Source organism: Myotis lucifugus, unplaced genomic scaffold, assembly GCF_000147115.1.
Source record: "Myotis lucifugus unplaced genomic scaffold, Myoluc2.0 scaffold_551, whole genome shotgun sequence".
NCBI lineage: Eukaryota > Metazoa > Chordata > Mammalia > Chiroptera > Vespertilionidae > Myotis > Myotis lucifugus.
Genome location: NW_005871599.1, coordinates 150,635 through 171,346, shown reverse-complemented (window position 1 = coordinate 171,346; position 20,712 = coordinate 150,635). Strand labels below are relative to the sequence as shown.

The 20,712-nt window shown below is 43.8% G+C and overlaps 1 protein-coding gene across 2 annotated transcripts in view; it reads left to right on the top strand.

Annotated features, from left to right (window-relative positions):
* Window positions 1-5,077: 5,077 nt before the first annotated feature.
* The window catches only part of MID1 (midline 1), a 158,948-nt gene continuing 143,313 nt past the window's right edge, over window positions 5,078-20,712 (top strand). For both annotated transcript variants that reach the window (XM_006104183.3, XM_006104181.3), the window contains exon 1: window positions 5,078-5,335. The gene's annotated coding sequence lies outside the window, so the exon portion shown is untranslated. The remainder of the gene's footprint in view (window positions 5,336-20,712) is intronic.

The window sequence follows — 20,712 nt, the reverse complement described above, 5'->3', positions numbered from 1 at the left end:
AAGAAAGAGTACATGGGATTAAAAAACTTTGAGTCTTTGTATAAAAACAATCGCACTCTACTCTGACATTTGATGCATAGTAGAACTTAGTATAGAATTGTTAGTTAAAAATTTTTAATCTGTTTTTATAGCTCCTACCTTGCAGTGTTGTAGTTAAGAATCACATAATAAAAAATTCATTATTTATAAAGAAGAGAGCCTTCTACTAACAGACGTTTTTAAATGATCATAATTTGCCCAACTGTCCACTGAAAAATCTTAGGCTTAGAGATGTCAATTGGTTTATCTGCGGTCGGTCTATCGGCTAGTTTACTGGCCACATCCACACTGAAAATGGACTCCAAATGATATTTGCCATCCCTGCCTCTGGTATGCCACGTTGCTTTCATTAACGAACTGAAAAAAAAACACCTAACTTAATGAGTACTTATACTCAGTGAGTAGAAACGCGTTTCTTTTTTGTGACATCCTATGAAAATTATATGTGGGATTTTCTTTCTTTTCTAAGCAGGGACTTGGTATTGTTGTCAACTTAAATTACCTTCACTGATCACCTCAAATACAATCTTCCTCAAATTTTCCTCTGCCACCATAAGTATAAACAACTGGGTTTCTGGAACCTCTTAAGGAGAATCAACATACTCTTTTCATAGCCCCCAAAGGACCGTACACTTGCACCAGGCGCACCGTTCAGGTGGCTGAGTAGGCAACTTCAATGATTGTGATGACGTGTCCTGACACATATTTCAATAAACTATATGAAGAATCTGATACCGTTTTTATCTTTATATAAACACTACTTCCAGATGTGTTGAACTACTAGAACACCGAGACGTGACACAGGTACTGCTAGTTGTCCCCTAGGTGTCCATCCATGTTCAGTAGAGCCTGGCCAGGACCACCTGCCCAGAGACCTATGTTGTATTCGGTTTATAACCAAACTTGCACAGAACCTCACAGGTTTATCATCTGGGAGATAGAGATATATATATATATATATATATATATAGCAGATCTGTCAAGACTACAATATCCCTTCAGCTCACATTTGCAAATGCTGTTAATCACAGACTGGGAAACAGAAATCCCTTCCTTTGGTGAATTTGTTTACTCTGCTTCCAATAAGTGGGTTTAATGGACACCCTGCCAGGACCATTTATTTAATTAGAAATATTTTTAAATTATATTTATTTGTAAATGAAAAGGACTTCGTTTATTTACACTGTTTATTTTTCTGAGGTGTTTACTGCATGATTTCTGGGTACAGCTTATTTTACAATAAAAATCCCAAACACTAAGTTTGATTCCTGGTACAGCAATTTCTAATAACAAAACCTTGGTTTATCTACTTGGCGTAAATGCTCCAGTCTGTTCATGTTAGCCTGACAGTTGTAATGTTCACTTTTGGTATTTTGGTGGAGATTAAAAGGTGCACATTTATGAGGTGCCTGGCGAAAGGCTTGGCACATAGTAGGTACTCCTGTGTGGTGTTTTCTGGGGACATTACCATTAGCATTTTTTCCTTATGTATTATGAGAAGATGGTAGAGATAACCATCATCAGTCACTACCTCTTTCCAGAGGAAATGCCCTTGCGTATGCCCACCAGAGATGATCATATATATTCCTCCTAGAGAGCTTGTAATCTATAGCTGATAAGCTGTATAATATGTAGACACTAAAGTGTGTGATGCCTTCATATAAAAACATAGCAAATATACTGTCTCACAAGTATGTCCGTGAAACTGAGGTTCTGTTCTAGAAGGCTGATCTCTTTTGCTCTCACCTGGATGTGGCTCATATGGGAGTGTTAGGATGCAAGACGGCATTATGCTTGTTGTTCTCATGTACAGAATAGACGTACTAGACCAGTGATCTCAACCTTCCTAATGCCGCGACCCTTTAATACAGCTCCTCATGTTGTGGTGACCCCCAATGTCATTGTTACAAATCGAACATAATGAGAGCATAGTGATTCATCACAAAAACAATATGTAATTATATGTGTGTTTTCCGATGGTCTTAAGCGACCCCTGTGAAAGGGTCGTTCGACCCCCAAAGGGGTGGCGACCCACAGGTTGAGAACCGCTGTACTAGATGATGGTAAGAAGTTAACCTTAGTCTAATTTTCCAACAGATTCTTTTCCCGTTTGAAACGTAGCAGCGGCAGCAGTCTGGTCGGTCTCCATGTCTCAGGGAAGCTGCACTTCACATTTCCTTTTCTTTTCACACGTGGTTGTTGAGCACCTACCGCACAGGAGGGCCAGTGAAAGTGGCTGGGGTACTAAGGTGAATAGGACACCATTGTCGCCCTTGAGAGTTTTATAGATTGCTAGGAGAGACAGAGTCCAGTACAGTGGGGCCTTGACTCACGAGTTTAATTCGTTCCGTGACGGAGCTCATAACTCAAATTACTCGTATGTCAAATCAAAAAGTGAGCGAGTGAGACACGTGATGCTGGGCTGATGTGGCGTTCACTGTGACGTTCGCTGCGCCAACTAGCGGTGGGGTATCTGAAGCTGGCTCGTAACCCAAATTTTAGCTCGCAACTCAAAGCAAAACATCGGCCGAGAGACGGCTCGTATCTCGAAAAACTCGTTAGTCGGGACACTCGTAAGTCAAGGCCCCACTGTATATAAAATACAGGGCAGTATGGAAGTGAAACAGTAGAGGTGTACTAGGTTTGCTCAAGCTGGTGCTTCCATCTCCTGACTCAGCACAGCTCTTTCCAACTCTGTGTTCAGTGTCCTCACTGGGGGAAAGGAGGCGGTTTACACCACGGATATTGGCAAAAGCTACAACAGATTTTGTCTTTTTTTCCCTTGAGAACTGGTTGTTCAACATTTACCAGCACACCACCGGGTATCTGCAAAGTGCTTTATGGCATAGAGGAGGGAAGAGATGAATTTGTCCTGCGGCATTTGAGGAAACCACAAGAGTGGTGACATTTGACCTTGTAGTATGGTGGGGAGTGGGCCACAGGACAAGAAAAACGGAGGAAACTTGGAAAGGGCACAGTAATTGCAGGTGGCAATCCCAGCTCATAGTTACCTTTGAGGTGATGACAGCAGAAGGCAAATGCAGTGTCGAGAAGCTTCTATTGATAAGGTAATAAATAGATGTGCCTGGGGATTCAACTCCAGCACAGCACAACCCCAACCACAGACAGTGATCTGACCCCTAAATGTCAATAGTGCTGAGGCGGAGAAACCCTGGCCTAGGTCAGAGTGAAGAGGTCCGAAGTACAGTGGGGCCTTGACTTACGAGTGTCCTGACTAACGAGTTTTTTGAGATACCAGCTGTCTCTCAGCCGATTTTTTGCATTGAGTTGATAGAGTAATTTGAGTTAATGAGCTCCTTAACGAGCTCGGTCTCAGAACAAATTAAACTCGTAAGTCAAGGCCCCACTGTACCAGAAGAGGGCTGGAGTCAGCTTGCAACAGGTGGGGGCGGGGAGGAGGTGATGGCCCTCCAGGCCCAGCTATGCGGCCGCCCGTTTGTCATAGACCTGGTCAGAGCTCCCACCTATTGACCCCATGCAGCGGACACTCCTGAAGCTGCCAATTCCTGATTCGCTAAGGTGGTTTTTTCTCTCTGATACCAAACATTTTACAATATTTCTTGAGCTATTCTCACAAAATGTTGGCCACTTCTTTGGGGGAAAACACGCCACAAGGCATCAGGGCTCTGCTTGCACTTTTTTGAAATTCGGACGTTAGATTTGCATTGAAATCATATCGGCTAAGAGTTGAATAAAGTTATTGTTTAGATGGAGCTCAGAAAGCAAACTTGGGAAGTTCTTTTGAAGTCTGGGCTTACGTTCCTAAGCAGCCAGTGAGTTAGCTTTCCTCCTATTCTCGCTGAGACAGTGTTAAGTTCTCCAGATCAGCCCTGCCGGTGAGGTGATAGTTTGTCTTAACCAAACATCAGTGTTGATGTTACTCATAACAATTTTATTACCTAAAATTATGCCTCGGGTCCTCAGTAGAAAAAGATTCCTGTTCATTTGATGCGTTTCAACAGGTTCGTGTGCACGTTGCTTTAAGATGTTTCCTAGACCAGTGGTTCTCAACCTCGGCTGCACATTAGAATCACCTGGGAATCTTTTTACAATCCTGATTTCTGGGCCTCATCCTCCGGAAAGTCTGTTTCTTTGTTACTCATGTTGTGGCCCCACCCCATCACAAAGAAACAGAATTTCCGGAGGGTGAGGCCCAGAAATCAGGATTTTAGAAAGATTCCCAGGTGATTCTAACGTGCAGCCGAGGTTGAGAACCACTGTCCTGGATGGATATACAGTTCAGGCGACACCCTCCTCCCTTGATTGCTGATTGCAGCTCAGGTGTGCAACCTAACCATTTGGTTTCCTCCCCGCTGTCTGCAAAAGCAGGACTTCAGGTGCAATAGGATTGGGTCCTGAGGGTTGCACTTTCCTGTCTGAAAGCGTCCTGCCTGTTCCAAATGCTGTGTGTTTTTAGGGAGCTCTTAAAGCAGCGGTTCTCAACCTTCCTAATGCCGCGACCCTTTCATGCAGTTCCTCATGTTGTGGGGTCGCCCAACCATAAAATTATTTTCGTTGCTACTTCATCACTGTAATGTTGCTACTGTTATAAATCGTCATGTAAATAGCTGATAGGCAGGATGTCTTTTCATTTACAAATTGAACATCATGAAAGCATAGTGATGAATCACAAAAACCATATGTAATTCTATATGTGTTTTTCGATGGTCTTAGGCGACCCCTGTGAAAGGGTCGTTCGACCCCCAAAGGGGTCGCGACCCCCAGGTTGAGAACCGCTGTCTTAAAGGCAAGGCCTTCAGGTCCTAAGCGAGTGAAGCTTTGCGCAGCTGTGAGATCAGAATGGAACTCATCTTCTGCGTGGGGGGCTCCGGGCCATGCTTCCAGCTGCTTCCAGTCCTTGAAATCCCGCTGGTTCCCTAATCCTGGCGGAGGCGGCCTCTGTGGCTCCCAGGGTCCACCCCTCCCTCCTGATTGGCCCGGCTCCTCCGGGGGGGCCCCCGCCGCCCGCCTCCGACAGCCCTGAGCCCTGATTTGAAATCAGAGCCAGGCGGTCCTGCTTCCCCGCTCCCGACTTGCCATAGGCTGCGGGGGGGAAGCTGGGGAACTTGACATTGCCCGGGGCCGAGTGCGTGGAGCCACCGATCAAAGAAGAAGCGGCCGACAACGTGCTCCGGGCTGCCTGCGGGGCGCCCCGAGTTGCTTTTGTCTGGCGGCCGCGGCTGGCTCTGGCGTGGCCCCTCGGAAGACCGCAGCGTGGGCTCCGAGGCAGCTCGCTCCCTGCCGGATGGGTCATGGGACTCTAAACATGAGGCAGGTAGGCTCCCGGGGCTGCCCGGGCGGCTGGGGAGGGAGGGCACAGCTTGGGGTCCCGGGGATGTTACTCCTGGAGCAGCAGCTGCCTGGCCGGGGAGGTCCGCTGGGCGCCGAGACCCGGCTGCGTTTCCCTAAGGGAACCGACGAGGCAGGTTTTCCGAGGTGCGCCCCCTCCCCACCCCCCATCCCCCCCTCGCTCACCCTTCCTACTTTTCCCTTCCCTGGTGATGTCAGGCAGTCATTGTAAAGGGCTTAGAAGCGGTTGGGAGAATATGTAAATCAACTGCAGTTTGCAGTCCCTGGGGTGTATTGTGCCAGGATCTCTCCCGAGCTTTTAGCCTCAGTCCCGTGCTCTGGGGGAGAAGAAAGACAGCTGAATATCCTGAAAAAGAATTACACGGGGCCCCTGATCTCATTTGGGCTCCCCGTTCTCAGCACTTACTGGTTTGATGGCCAGGAAGGCGGGACCGGCTCTAAAGGAGCAGACAGTCCTTCCAGAAAAACGCAAGTTGGTTTCTCTGCTCCAGCAGTTTTGAAACCCTTCTGGGTCCGGACAGGAGAAGACACCCCTGAAAGGAGTGAACTGAGAAAGGGCCCGGGGGTGACTCCAGTGAGTCTTTGAGAAGAATTCGACCAGCAGCTCCGGGGCCTGATGAGAAAATTCCTTATCAGCCTGCCCTAGGCGGGGGCTTCCAGCGTTGCCATTGAGGAAAAGAAAAAAGTGGGTGCAGGCAGCTGGGAGAAGGGTGTCATTTACAACTCGGTCACAGTTACGGGAGAATCTTATGTCAATATTTAAATATCCAGATCGGTACTCCCGAAGGCAAAGGCGGGACTGGGACACCGTGCCGGAGGCTGGCGAGGCTGAGAATGGCAGGAGGAGTGGCCGCCTGGCCAGCTGGGGAGAAATCTGGAGGAAAAGTTAGCATCTGCACTTTTTCTGCTGAGCCACGTTGAGTACCGCCACCCTGAGAGCTTTGGGGGAAGTGATTTGCATGGGAAGCAAACTGTCCAGTTAGGGGCCTGGGGTGAGGGGTTCACAACTTTCTGTCCCTTCCCTGCAGCCCAGGGGGTGACGCAGAGCCCCCTCGCTTGCTTGGTAAATCTCAATGAGCGCAGAAAAGCACCTTTAGCCAAACAAGTGTTGTGTGTTTGCAAGGAATTGCCCTGGCCTTGCTGGCGACCAGGGCCCAGGCTCAGTTTAAGTTCTGCAAACTCCTGGTCCGACCCCCTTCTTTTTATGCCCAGCCATCAGCTGGGATGGGGGAAAGGAAGGGGAAGGCTACATGGGAAGGATTTCAAAGGCAAAGGAGGAACGTAAAACAGTGGTGACCAAGGTCCTTGGCTGGAACAAAGAAGTCATTTGATCCCGTGGGGAGCCACCTGTCCTGCCCTCGATGGTGTCTGAGCTCAGTTTTCAGAGCCCCTGTGCCCACACAGTTCCTCCGGAGCAGGGGCGCTTCCCGTGCCCGAGGCCGGAGGCCTGCTGTCCGGAGCTTGGCATGGTGTTTCCCAGGCCTGGCTCACGGTGGCATTCACGTGAATTGGAGTTCAGCCCAGCGTCCACATGTAGTAACTCCTCAGCTATGTCATGAATGGCCTGCTTTTTGTCCTACAACTCTGTGTGTCGAATAAATGTTTGGTCTCTAGTCCTTGGGAAGAGGGTGGGATGGAGTGGGATGCAGGGGAAGAGAGGGGGAGAGTCATTACTCATCCAAAGAATCCAGCGGTTCAGGAATCTTAACACATTGTTCCCGAACAGCTAGAGCAGGAATGCAGAGGGGAGGGAGTTGGCGGAGTCATTGGCGGGGACCAACCCTAACTGGATCGGAGTTTCTCTTGGGGGAAAGCTGACTGTTGCATCCAGGAAGGGTGAAGCGTACCTCCCAGCCAATTTCTCATCTCTGCCCTGCAGCCCCCCTGGCCTGGCAGGGTTCACTCTCCAACAGGTCCACGTGTCATCCGCTGGGCCATGAAATCCAATCTCTGCGCTGAGGAGTGAGCCGGCCCCAGAGCTGCACGAATGCCGGACAATGGGGTGGCGGCCAGGAGACCCCTGCCACTAGCTAGCCACAGCCGGGGGTCGGGAGTTGCCAGCAGAATTAGAAAACTGCTTGAATGGCCATGAGGTTCAAAGGGCTTTCCTCTTCTGCCAGGTTGGCAGAAAAACAGGGCATCGAGGTAGAGTGTTCGTTGAGGGTTCCCGAGGTCGTGCTGAGTTAGGCCGCAAGAGAAGGGTAAACCTGATTTGATGTGCCTTTTTCAGGAAGTAATTTTAAAGTGTGTGCCAACCTTTTTTTTTTTTTTTTTTTTTTTTTGCACTCTGATCATAAATAGGAAACTTTCCTGAAACTTCCTTGAGAAGGAATGTGCTCTGTTCCCAGGCAAAAGGAAAGGCATGGCCACCTGTTCTAGAAGCCCAGCCAAAAACAACAGGTTTGCCTGCGGCATTCCCGCCACTGCAAATACCCTCCCCAAGGGCACGCCACCCATTGTCCCTGCGCATGAGAAGAACAAATAATTCTTTCTCGAGCTGGGAAAAAAATCAGGTTCTCCAGACAAAATTGCCTACCAGACACATTTTGTGATTTTAATATCCTGCTGACTGTAGACACCGCACCAAGAGGAGAAGGTGTGCGCTCTGTGTCTGATGGACTCAGATGACTGCAGTCGCCTTGCAGCCTGAAGGGTAAAGAAGGTAGTTAGCCGGCCTGTAAGCAGCTGCTAAATTCTTGCAGGGCCGGGATGGTGCCATTATAAGGAAGCTGCGACTCAATTTGATTAGCCTGTTTTGCATTCTTTAGATTGGAATGAAAATGCCCAAGGACATCTGGTTTAATAATGAACATCTTTGTATTAATCTTTCCTTTGAGGATTAGAAAGTCCTTTACAAACGCTATCTATTTATTCTCTGCCACATTCCCAGGAGAGAACGAGGTGGCAATTTGATCCTCATTGAACAAATGGTGAGGTGAGGGATAAAGACACAGCAAGTTAGATGCGCGTCTGAGGGTGCATACTACCCACCGGGAAAAACAAGCTACATATGCAGCCGTGGACTCACCGGTCGGCAAACTGCGGCTCGCGAGCCACATGCGGCTCTTTGGCCCCTTGAGTGTGGCTCTTCCTAAGCCTTAGGAGGACCCTAATGAAGTTAATAACAATGTACCTACCTATATAGTTTAAGTTTAAAAAATGTGGCTCTCAAAAGAAATTTCAGTCGTTGTACTGTTGATATTTGGCTTTGTTGACTAATGAGTTTGCCGACCACTGGCCTAGGGGTTAACAGAACTCTCCTACATGTTCTTTCCTTATTCTGGAACCAACACGGAGCACCCCAAGTATGTTCTATGGTTTGCTTCATGTGAAGGTCAAGCCTGTAAAAGTTGAAAAGGCATTTCTGTTCTCATTTGTGGCAACATCGAGGGCAGGCAGCTTTGATGACATCAAGTAGAAAGATACTGTAACTGACCAGAATGTAAAGTATGTATCCGAGAAATGTTCCCTTGCAGCAGATGTTTTAAGTTTTTGCACGTGGTGTGCGGCTCCAGGATCTTGAACCTATGTTAGAATTTTCACCTCTTCCCTGCTCTCTCGCCATCGCAGGGAATGTGATAACCGTGAGATGGATGTCAGATTAGAGATCCTTATTGGTTGATTTGAAATATTATTTTGGAGTTGGCCTTTTCTTGCCATTCGTTAGGACCTGCTTTAGTAGTTTGCTTGGCTATGGACCACATAGGCTGCAAGCAAATCCTTTAATTGGCAGTTGCATGTTATCTGCAGACATTCCAGCAAGTTTTAAGGCTAAGCATGTATGTAGATGTCTCCTGGCTTTGATCCCTTGTGTGGTAAATAGACATCCAAGGTAGCTATGGCAACCTGGACTGTGCATTGGTGAAAGGGTGGGGGGGAGCGGGTATTTGGTCATTGGACAAAGAGTAATTTTTTTTTATTAGAAAAAGGTGGGGCTGATCAGGACATCTTAAAACCAGTGTTATTTCAGGATCCCAGTTGATGCAAAGCATTTGGATTTTTCTGAGTAGACAAACAGAATGAATGCTTCACTACAACCAGAGTATTTTGCAGATGTAGCTTGAAATGCTTTCTAATCAAGTGGTTGTTACTTTAAAAAAGCAGCTTGTAAAAGGAAAGGGAAGTCCAACAGACTGTATCAGTGTCCCTGTTGTACTTAGCGTGAATGTTTGTATTTTCAGAAATCGGTGGGATTTTAAAAGGAAAAGACCACGCTCCGATGGGGCGGTGTGCAGTTCAGGGATCCACCTGCAGGGGTCAGGCTTGAAGTGTCTATGACGGAGGCCAGGCGGTGGATGCCACTGCTGGGAGCCCGGATGGGAGTCAGAGAGAATTGCTCTGCTTATTTGGAACAATTAGTTAGCGATTCTTTAATCTTGTGACCAAAGCCATGATGAAAATGAGTTCATTCAAAGGAGAGAATATCAAATACTCTGTGATTAAAGAAAGGGCTACAAAGCCAGGTCATACTGGAATCTAATCTCCACTTAGATATGGGACAGTTTATTAACATAATTCTTTCTGGCTCATTATCAACTTTTATTTCTCATGAAACTAAAAGGTTGTTGTTTTTTGCCTAGTTTTATGAACTAGCATGCCCTAGAAGTTTCTTTAAACAAAAGGGCTAAATATTAGGGACCCTTCCAAATCCACAAGATTTTTTTTTCCCTCCAGAGGAAAGGATTTCGTTGGCCCAGATCAGGATGGTTCATGTCCTAAAGGAGGTCAGGAGGTGTTGAGCTCAGAAAATTGAAATACCGAAGAAAAAAAAATAACTAGAAGGGACTTTCCTAAAAGCTACAACAAAAACCCTAAGAACTTAGCTGCTTTGTGCTATAAAAGAAAAGTACTGGGTAGAAAAGGCAAAAAAAGGGGGGTCGGGTTGTTGATTATTTGTACAAGTAGATTGGAAAGTTTTATATACAGTCAATTGTTTATAATGAGTACAATGCAAAGGCTCTCCTTTATTTCTTTTATCATCGAAGGACATCTACTGAGTACTTAACATATTCATTAGTTCATTCAATAAAACTATTTTAAATGATTATTATCATTTAGCCAGGCCACTTTGGGCTACAAACATGATTTTGGTATGGCTCCTCCTCTCAAAGAACCTTTGATGGTCTGGTATATAGTTTATTGTACCAATAGACCAGTGTTAGTTATTCATGAGTAAAATGCCTGCTCATTAATAACTATATTTGTATGAATAAGAATTTGCTTGATAAATTGATCGTAGCTAAAACTTTACTGAACTTAGGAGACTTGAGAAATTATTTGTAATGGCGAAATTTACTTAATTTTTAGCCACATGTTCATTTGTAATATATTGATTCCTAGTTAAAATAAATGTATCATAATTATTAAATAGTAATTTAATTAAATTTTCTTCATAGAGAAAAATAACTCATAGGCAGTCTCCAACCTAAAAATGCTTTGTGTTCTAACAGCGGTTCTCAACCTGTGGGTCGCAACCCCTTTGGCGGTCGAACGATCCTTTCACAGGGGTCACCTAAGACCATCCTGCATATCAGATATTTACATGACGATTCATAACTAGCAAAACATTACAGTTATGAAGTAGCAACGAAAATAATTTTCTGGTTGGGTCACAACATGAGGAACTGTATTTCAAGGGCCAGAAGGTTGAGAACCACTGCTAGGAATTTGTTGTTTGAAAGCCAGAACATTTTCCAATGAGAAGTGATGTCATGATTTGAGACGATTTCAAAACATTATTAAAAAAAATAACCAGTCTGATTAAATGTCAGATTAAGTTCTGAGTTTTGAATCCATGCCTCCATGTTATACAGGGTGGAACATAGAAGGAGAGAGAGAGTTGCCATACTTTTGGTAACGGGCCAGTCTTGGCAGTATCTGAATTAGGAAAAGTTTGCACTAGTTTTCACCTTTCTTCTTCCATTCTCCTAATATTCTCTGGGTCCAATGGGGTGTCTCCCCCAGTCCTAACCGAATACCCAGTGAATTGGGTTTTCACAATTGCCCGCCTTCTCACCCTTTCCTCCCTCACCTCCAAGCCACACCCCTATTCCCTCTAGACAACCAGATGTTGGGAGAGAAGCAGTATGGATGAGCTAAAGCTCATGTCTCTTAGCCCTTTAACCCTCAGGATGCATCTTTAATTAGGGAAAGAAGCAGTAGAGCCTAAAGCTGCAAAAATCCTAAGTACCCTTTCAGGGACATTCTTTGTGGGCCAGGTTGTGCCTTTGGCAGGCAGCACTTGCTGGTGTGTCTGCGAGCGGGGTTAGACCTGTTCATCTGTTTTTTGTTTCTCGGCCTCCTTCCTGAACTTCTGGATTCACTGGGTCTTTGTGAGTGACAGCCAGGGAACCACAGGGGGCCCGTCATGTGAGGCGTGATGGGCTCTGTGGGTTTGGGTTTGGGCATTTGTAAGTGTACGCTTTGTAAACTGAACACTGCCTATTTGGATCAGAATACATGGCAAGAAAATAGCTGCAGCTTCCTCTTATCCACACAAGTAATTTTAATGGTGTATTTCCAGTTCATCATTTGCCTACCTTGGGACTGAATTACTCCAGAGCAAGACTTACATCTTAATTACCTTTGAATCCCCAGATCCAAGCACAGTGCCTGGCATACAGTAAGAATCATCAAATAGTTTACAGGCACATGCTGGGTGCATTTTAGCAGAAATGAGAATGGAAAATGCTTCTTAAGATGAGAGGGGATATGAGGAAGAAAGGTCATGCTAAAGGTTGGGGGACGAGCAAGGACGAAATAAATTAAAATTAGAAAAAAATTAAAATCTGTTGTGATTGTTTAACCATCTAGTCTGTGCGAGTGTGCTCTGGGTGAGGACACAACCCAGCACATGGTGGGCAGCTTGGCTTCTACTCCTCATGTTGGGGCTGCAGAAATGGTCAAGAAATGGGACCTACCCTCCAATAATTCAAAGTCTTAAAGCAGCGGTTCTCAACCTGTGGGTCGCAACCCCTTTGGCGGTCGAACGATCCTTTCACAGGAGTCGCCTAAGACCATCCTGCATATCAGATATTTACATGACGATTCATAACAGTAACAACATTACAGTTATGAAGTAGCAACGAAAATAATTTTATGGTTGGGTCACAACATGAGGAACTGTATTTAAAGGGCCAGAAGGTTGAGAACCACTGTGTTAAAGCAAAGCTAGAACTGGCTATTCACTCGTATGGAGACCAACCTGATGTTTTAGGCCTTTGTGCAGTTAGTTTATTTTGCCAGGTGAAGGGCATGCCCAAGGTCACTCAGCAACTGAGAGATTGTTTCTAGAAGACTCAAGTCTTCCACTCTACTCCATGCATATGGCGGCCACATTTTCCACAGTGAAATTCAAGACACGTGGACAAAACATTTTCACTGCTTCTGGGTGTGACAGACCATCTGAGAGTTATGATTAAAATGATGAAATAAAAATTTCTGGAACACTTAATGGTGTATGGAGACAACAGGACTAATACAGTTTCAAAGGGTCCACAAATTTGGCCATGTTATCTGTCATATGTCAAGTTGTGGCGCGTGGCTTCAGTTGTATGTATTTGGAAATGGTCTTCTCCAAACAAGAGGGAAGGGGCTGTTTGTGGACAAATCGAGTTCGCTGAATGCCCTGCTAGGTTACCAATAACTAGATGAATGGCCAGTTAAGGCAATATGTCAATGGGAGGTCTCACCAAGTATTAGAAATCTTTATTTGTACCAGATAGTATCTTCTATAGAAGTCAAAGAGTACTAGTTTAAAACTTTTAAAAAAAGAGTACTAGTTAAAAGTTTAGTGTTTGTGGGTTGAAATTTTAGCACAGAGAAAGGCCTTGCCTTCCATCAGGGAGCAAAGGTATGAGTAAGTTTCTATCTAGAACCTGAATCTTCTAGATTCCGCATCTTCTTTTCTTCTGACTGCACCGCATCCCTTCTAGTAAGATATAGTTTGGATGTTTTGGGGTCGAATGCTAATTTAATGTGCTAATAAATTACAAGACAATTTGAATGGTTTGATGGTTTATAATGAGGCAGAAATCAGGAAAGACTGATCACCTTTAGGAGAAAATACCATCTGAAAAATCCAAGTAGTCAAATAGTCTTCTATTTGGGATTTGTGCTGCTTTTGTCTATATATTCTTTGCTCTGATTTTAGATAAGTATGAAAATGGCAGAGAATAAAACCTAGGAGGATTATGTTTATACAGAAGGAAGTTCAAAGAGTGAGATGAGTCCTTTTTTCTATGAATTAATCAGCTGTGCATTTTGGAAATAGTGCAGGAAAGTAAAATAGAACAAACAGAAGGGAGAAGAAAATGAGTCATTTTAGTCAACATACAGGGAAAGCAGAAGAGAAGAACTGGCTCTTCCGTGAGTGAATCAGTTGAGGTTTTTTCATTGGTTAGTGTTTCATTTAAAGTGGATTTCTACAGAGAGATTTGTGCTGCTTCCCTTTTTATACGGCTCTTCGGGAAAGAAGGGAACAGTCATAATTGGTTGAGATGGGTATGGCTTTCTGAATAGAGAAAGACATGATAGTCGACTATTAAATAATGAATATTTATTGCTTAATGCTTCTCAGCCCGGAGGAGACACTTTCTGAATATTTTTAACATTTCCCCTTTCTACCATTTCGGCTGTCAGAATGGAATGGTTCCCATGTAAATGACATTGTTTTGGTTTAACTAACAAAGAGAGTGATAAGACATGAATTGTTTGTGACAGCCCTGAACATTGATAACAGAAGACATTAATGCCTGCAGACACAACCTACATGCTAACATTCTGGGAGCAAAAATGCTTCTTATGTGAGGCCAACGTGCTTTGACCTAGTTTTGCTTTTCTGCTTGGAAATTGTGTCAGTATTAGTACCATCATCCCCAAGGATGAGCAATTTCACATTCTTATTTATTTCAGCATCACTTTCCTAGTTTTGTATATTTAGTTCTGCTCTCCAAGAAGCCAAACTAAGTCTCATTGACTTGCATTTCCCTTTTGACATGAGTCTTCTGCATAATAGAGAGGGTTTGATGGATTAACAAAACAATCTAAGATGCAGTCTTCAAAGACATTCATTTCTCCTTGATCAGGAGCCACCGTCCCCCTGCGGGCTCCAGGAGGCCAGCCAGTTTTCTGCTGGTCAGAATCAATCTTCCTTTCTTTGTCTTGTGGGGATGGAATAGATTGTTGTGCCCAAGACCGCCATGATTAAAACCCAAAATATGACAGAGAGGTTGATAGGACATGTCCCAGCCCCTCATCCTCAAGTTTGCCCATTGCATATTTCTGCTTTATTTATCCAGTAGAAACTGGCCCAACATACTTTTCCTATTTAACCTTTTTATTGAATAATTTTCAAAATGAATTCTTTCCTCAGTTGATTTCAAACACTTTTTTTCCCCGGCCACTTAATACTTTATATCACCAGGGAAAAGAGCCATTTAATTCTTTCATACATTCGTGAATTCAAATCTTCAAAGAGTGTGAGTTCTTCCAGCGATCAACTTACATCAAATTTACAAGTATAATTTGCTACTACAAGACCTTGAACAGTTTTTGGTGCCCATGTCTTAGCATTCCGTATTAACAAATGCAATCAGGCAACAGCCCGCAGAATATGTATTTGTGGTTCCTCTTCAAACACTGACCATTTGCTCTTGTTTTCTAATTAAATCCCTTTGTTGTTAGCGACTTTTCAAATCCCCTGTCTGAATGCAGAAAACCTAAGAAGGGAGTGTCTCCTTCAAAGCACTACTAAACCAACTGAATTTTAACCAGGTAAATTGCTGATTAGCTTTGGATCATTTTAACAAACAGTAAGAAAGTAATTGGAATAGTAATCTGTGAGCCTAGAGGGCTTCAAATGCTTGAGTCAGCTCCGAGCACTGCATTTCATGTCTGATCTTTATGCTAATTTGAGTACTAGTATCCTGAAAGAAAACATTTTTTAGAGGATTTCTGGAATCCCTAACTGGTTTATAGACATTATCATGCCTAAGCTGCCCAAAGTTATGAAATATACTATACATCTCCTATAGTGATATCCCTTCATAGGTATTGATGGCAGACTCCCAGCTATTTTTCTGGTTATCGTAGGCAGGTACAAATACAGTTGGCTTATCTTACATAGAGAGTAGCCTTCCATATACACTATTTGCACTCTGATTTTCCCCACGTTACAATACATCCTGGAGATCTTTCCGTAACAGTACACAGAGCTTCCCCCTCCTTTTTTAAACAGCTGCATAACATTCCACTGGGACAATGTACCATAATTTATTTGACTCTTCTGCTACTGGTCACATGGGTTGTGTATAATTTTTTTGTCGTTAAAACAATATGCGTAGTGAAGTCTCATGAATCCATCAGTTTGTGTGGGGCAGGTGTGTTTGCGTTATAAATCCCAGAAGTGGGGTTGCTGGTTTAAAGGGTGCATGCAGTTTCTACTTGGGATGAATAAGTAAAATTGCCTACCTAGTGAGTGCTTTCCCAGAGGGCCCACCCCCCACCCCCCAAGAGTTCATTGCCCAACTTGTACATCTTTGCTTAATACATGAAAGGAGGTATCCGTGTGTAGCTGTACGTTTCTCTTCTAAGTGGTGTTGAGCATGTTTGCACATATTTAAAGGCCATTTGTATTTCTTGTGCAATGTCTGTTCACATCCTCTGTTTCAGATCATTCTTCCTTCTTAAAAAATTGATCTTAGGGAGAGGATGGGAGGGAGAGAGACAGAGACACAGACAGGCAGATAGACAGACATTGATGTGATGTTAGAGAGAAACATCGATTGGTTGCCTCCTGCATGCACCCAAACCAGGAATCGAATCTGCAACCTGGGTATGTGCCGCCTTGTGGTGTACGGGACGACCCTCCAACCAGCTGAGCCACACCAGCCAGGGCTGGGTTGTTCTGGATATTCACTTGCAGGCTATCTATCATCATTCACCAGAGTGCTCTATCTTGTTGACTGTCCCCAGGTATGTTGCAAATAATCCAAAAGGGACTCCTGGAGTAATATAGCTTATTCTAAAAATGTCATGAGTAGACGTGGAGCTGGTTCACAGCAGACATTCATGAGAGAGCCTCGTTTTCTAGGTCTGTTGATCATTTTCTGTTCTGCTCTTTAGCTAGCAAATATAAAGCAAACATAACCTCCAAAGTGCTGAAAGCCTGCTCCTGAGGGTCTCATTCTGGGAAGATGCTTATGTTATTAGTACTCCATTTTTGGGAATTGTGACCATTTTCCCAGGAAGAGGCTCCACTTAAAATTCTCAAGACCCTGGACAAGTCTTTAAGGAAATAGTACCTACTTTTCCTCCCAGAAAGCAAATGTTAGGGAGCATCATTTGTAAGAGCAATTTTAATATTTCTGCACACTGGGGTGGTTCTGTATCAGCCTTCTTAAAGCCTGGGGCTTTATGATCATGACCAACTACAGGAGAACAGTTGCATGGGTCTAAGGCAGTGGTCGGCAAACTGCGGCTCGCGAGCCACATGCGGCTCTTTGGTCCCTTGAGTGTGGCTCTTCCACAAAATACCGACTTCTGCGCATGGGCCACGAAGTTTCAATCGCACTGTACGTGTGCGCCCGCACGTGGTATTTTGTTGAAGAGCCGCATGTGGCTCGAGAGCTGCAGTTTGCCGACCACTGGTCTAAGGTTTCAGTACATGTTTTTTTTTTCTTTAATAAAATTATTTAATGTTTATAAATATGCACAAGGGTTTTATAAATTGTTTTAAAATATATTTTTATTGATTTCAGAGAAGAAAGGCGAGGGAGAGGGAGAGAGAGATAGAAACATCAGTGATGAGAGAGAACCATTGATCGGCTGCCTCCTGCATGCCTCACACTGGGAATAGAGCCCGCAACCCTGACTGGGAATCAAACTATAACCTCCTGGTTCATAGATTGATGCTCAACCACTGAGCCACGCTGGCCAGGCACACAAGTACTTATTTTTATGGGACTTATCCAGCTACTTAATCATGTGTGATTACATTTCCTCCCCTGTAAAATGGAAATAATAGTCACAGTACCCGTATTATAGGGTTGTTAGGGAGATTCATTGAGTTAGTCTACCACTTGAACTAGCACAAGATGCAGAATAAGTTCTACGTAAGTGTGTGTTAAATAAGTTACAGATTGATGGTTAGCAAGACGTGTGACGAGTGTGAGGCTTTACCCTACTTGTCAGCCAGCAGTGTAGCCTGCCACGGTTTCTTGGATGTTGGCAAATATATGACACTCCTAGGTCCATGGTCGGCAAACTGCGGCTCGAGAGCCACATGCGGCTCTTTGGCCCCTTGAGTGTGGCTCTTCCTAAGCCTTAGGAGCACCCTAATTAAGTGAATAACAATGTACCTACCTATATAATTTAAATTTAAAAAATTTGGTTCTCAAAAGAAATTTCAATCGTTGTACTGTTGGTATTTGGCTCTGTTGACTAATGAGTTTGCCGACCACTGGCCTAGGTCAAAGACAAAGGATCTAATCCCAGCATAGCACACGGCATGAGCTTCATATGCACATTGGTTCTCTTTGCCTTCCAAGTCCCACCGCGCAGCACTGGTGGACGTTGTGCAGGTGTGGGCTTGCCTCACAGGTATGGATCCTGCACTGAGGGAACCTCATTCTCTTATAATGGACAGTAAGCATGCTTGCCCATTGCTCTTAGGGGAGACGCTGCTTTTATCTGCCAAGACTGTTCACTACAGAAGTCCTTGAAAAGATGGTCTGGAACAAATGCTGCCAGTGCCTCTCCTTGTAAGATGTGCAACATCGCAGGGATTCGTGGACAATTTTCTCCTAATAGTCCAGTGAAGTCTTTCAAGCTTTGCTCCTCAGAGCTCTAAGAGTTCCAAGGAGAACTGCATGGGGGCAGCAGAAGAGTGGTTTTTTCCAGACACGGGAAAAGCAAGGGATGAGGGAGCAAGAGCCACCCTCCAGTGCCCCGCCATTTCGACAAGAAGAGCGTGGTGTTTTATTCTGCTTTTTGGCTCTTCCAAAATATTTGGCTTCTGATTAAGATTTCATTTGAACAAAGGCATCTGTAAGAGAAAAAAAGAAAATTCCAGGTCTAGTGTAATGGTGTTTGACATTATTTTGACAGCCATAAAGCTACAGTTTAATTAAGAGGATCACTCCAGGCAATAGATTTGAAAGCATAATATCAGAGACTCCCTTGGGTGAGGATGCTGCTGAGTCTCTTCCTTGCTCTGTGACCTTGGGTTGATTCCTTAAGCTTTCCAAGTTTTCTTACCTATAAAATGGAAATGCTATCACCAACTCATAGGGTGGTGATTAAACTTATGTCATGATTAAATGAAGAACTATATATAAACATTGGAATATAAAGCACTTAACAGAGTATTGGTTATATATCAGGCATTAAGAAATGTTAGGTTACCTTCTCTTTTTCTGGAAACAACTTAAGATTTCAGAGAAGCTGGGTTTTATGAATGTGTTTACTTGTTAGCTTCTGAATGAATTCAACACCCCCCACACACATAGGCATTCATATTTACACATGTGCACACAGGGGAGTAACATATTACATAGATATAATGATCTAAAGGCGTCTGTATGAGAAAACTGTAATTATTATTAAAAAATATATCTTTGGCTGAAACTGGTTTGGCTCAGTGGATAGAGCTTTGGCTGAAACTGGTTTGGCTCAGTGGATAGAGCGTTGGCCTGGGGACTGAAGGGTCCCAGGTTCGATTCCGGTCAGGGGCATGTACCTTGGTTGCGGGCACATTCCCAGTAGGCGATGTGCAGGAGGCAGCTGATCGATGTTTCTCTCTCATTGATGTTTCTAACTCTCTATCTCTCTCCCTTCCTCTCTGTAAAAAATCAATAAAATATTAAAAAAATAAAAAATAAGAATAAAATATATCTTTGTAGGATAAAGTCTCCTAATACCAGTGGTTCTCAACCTTCTTAATGCCGCGACCCTTTAATACAGTTCCTCATGTTGTGGTGACCCCCAACCATAAAATTATTTTCATTGCTACTTCATAACTGTAATTTTGCTACTGTTATGAATCGTCATGTAAATATCTGATATGCAGGGTGTATTTTCATTGTTACAAATTGAACATAATGAAAGCATAGTGATTAATCACAAAAACAATATGTAATTATATATGTGTTTTCCGATGGTTTTAGGCTACCCCTGTGAAAGGGTCGTTCGACCCCCAAAGGGGTCACAACCCACAGGTTGAGAACCACTGCCTAATACACTAAATCTCAAATAAAACCAAATCTCATTGGTAGGACATGATCACTTATCATTAGTTTTCGTGTGTTAAAGAGAAAAAAATTCTGACACTTGATTAAAACAGTAAGGAAGACTTTATTTAGGACTATTCCAATAGAAACAGGGGAGAGAAATCTCACTCAACTCTGAATACAGCACAGACAGTCAGGAATTTATAAATTGATGGGAAATTACTAAAAGGAGACATCAAGGTAGGGGTATTCTTGCTAAACCGACTTAAGAGGATTGTTACTGAAGGTAGGCCAACGCGATCCAATATCAAGGGTGAGGGATTCTCTCTAAACTGACTTAGCAGGATTATTTCTAAGACTGGTCTGTGCAGGCCCAGCACAGACTATGAGCGATTAACATAACATTGGCCAACTCTACAACTGTGAGTATGGCCATTTGGATGCTCTTGTCTTCCTGGACTCTGTTGGTATAAAAATATGGTTTTTCAAAAGTTTTTCTACTTTGAAATAGTTATAGATCCAGAGGAAGTTGCAAAACAAGGTACAAGAAGGTCCTATGCAACCTTCACCCACCCCTGTCCCCCATCCTTAACTACTGGCAACCAGTAATCTATTTTTTTCTCTATAATTTTGTCACTTTAAGAATATTGTATAGCCCTGACCAGGTGGCTCAGTTGGTTGAAGCATCATCCAGTACACCAAAAGGTTACAGGTTCAATTCCCTTTCAGGGCACATTCCTGGTTGTGGGTTGGATCCCCATTTGGGGCATGAGTGGAGGTAACTGATCAGTGTTTCTCAACTTGATGCTTCTCTATCTCTCTCCTTTCCTCTCTCTAAAAATCAGTTTAAAACTTTTAGAAAAGTTAAGTGTTTCTTTATCAGTTATGCAATTTAAATTCTACTTTTGTTTTTTACCCTTACCTCATTTTATTTTTTAATTAAATCTTTATTGTTAAAAGTGTTACATATGTCCCCCTCCCCCCCCCATTGACCCCTTCTAGCCAGCCCTTGACCTCCCCCTGCTCTCCCCCTCCCCCACCCCAGGCCTTCACCAACCTCATTTTATTAGTAACACAATATAGTGATAGTGTGTTCAAATTTTGACATAGCTAT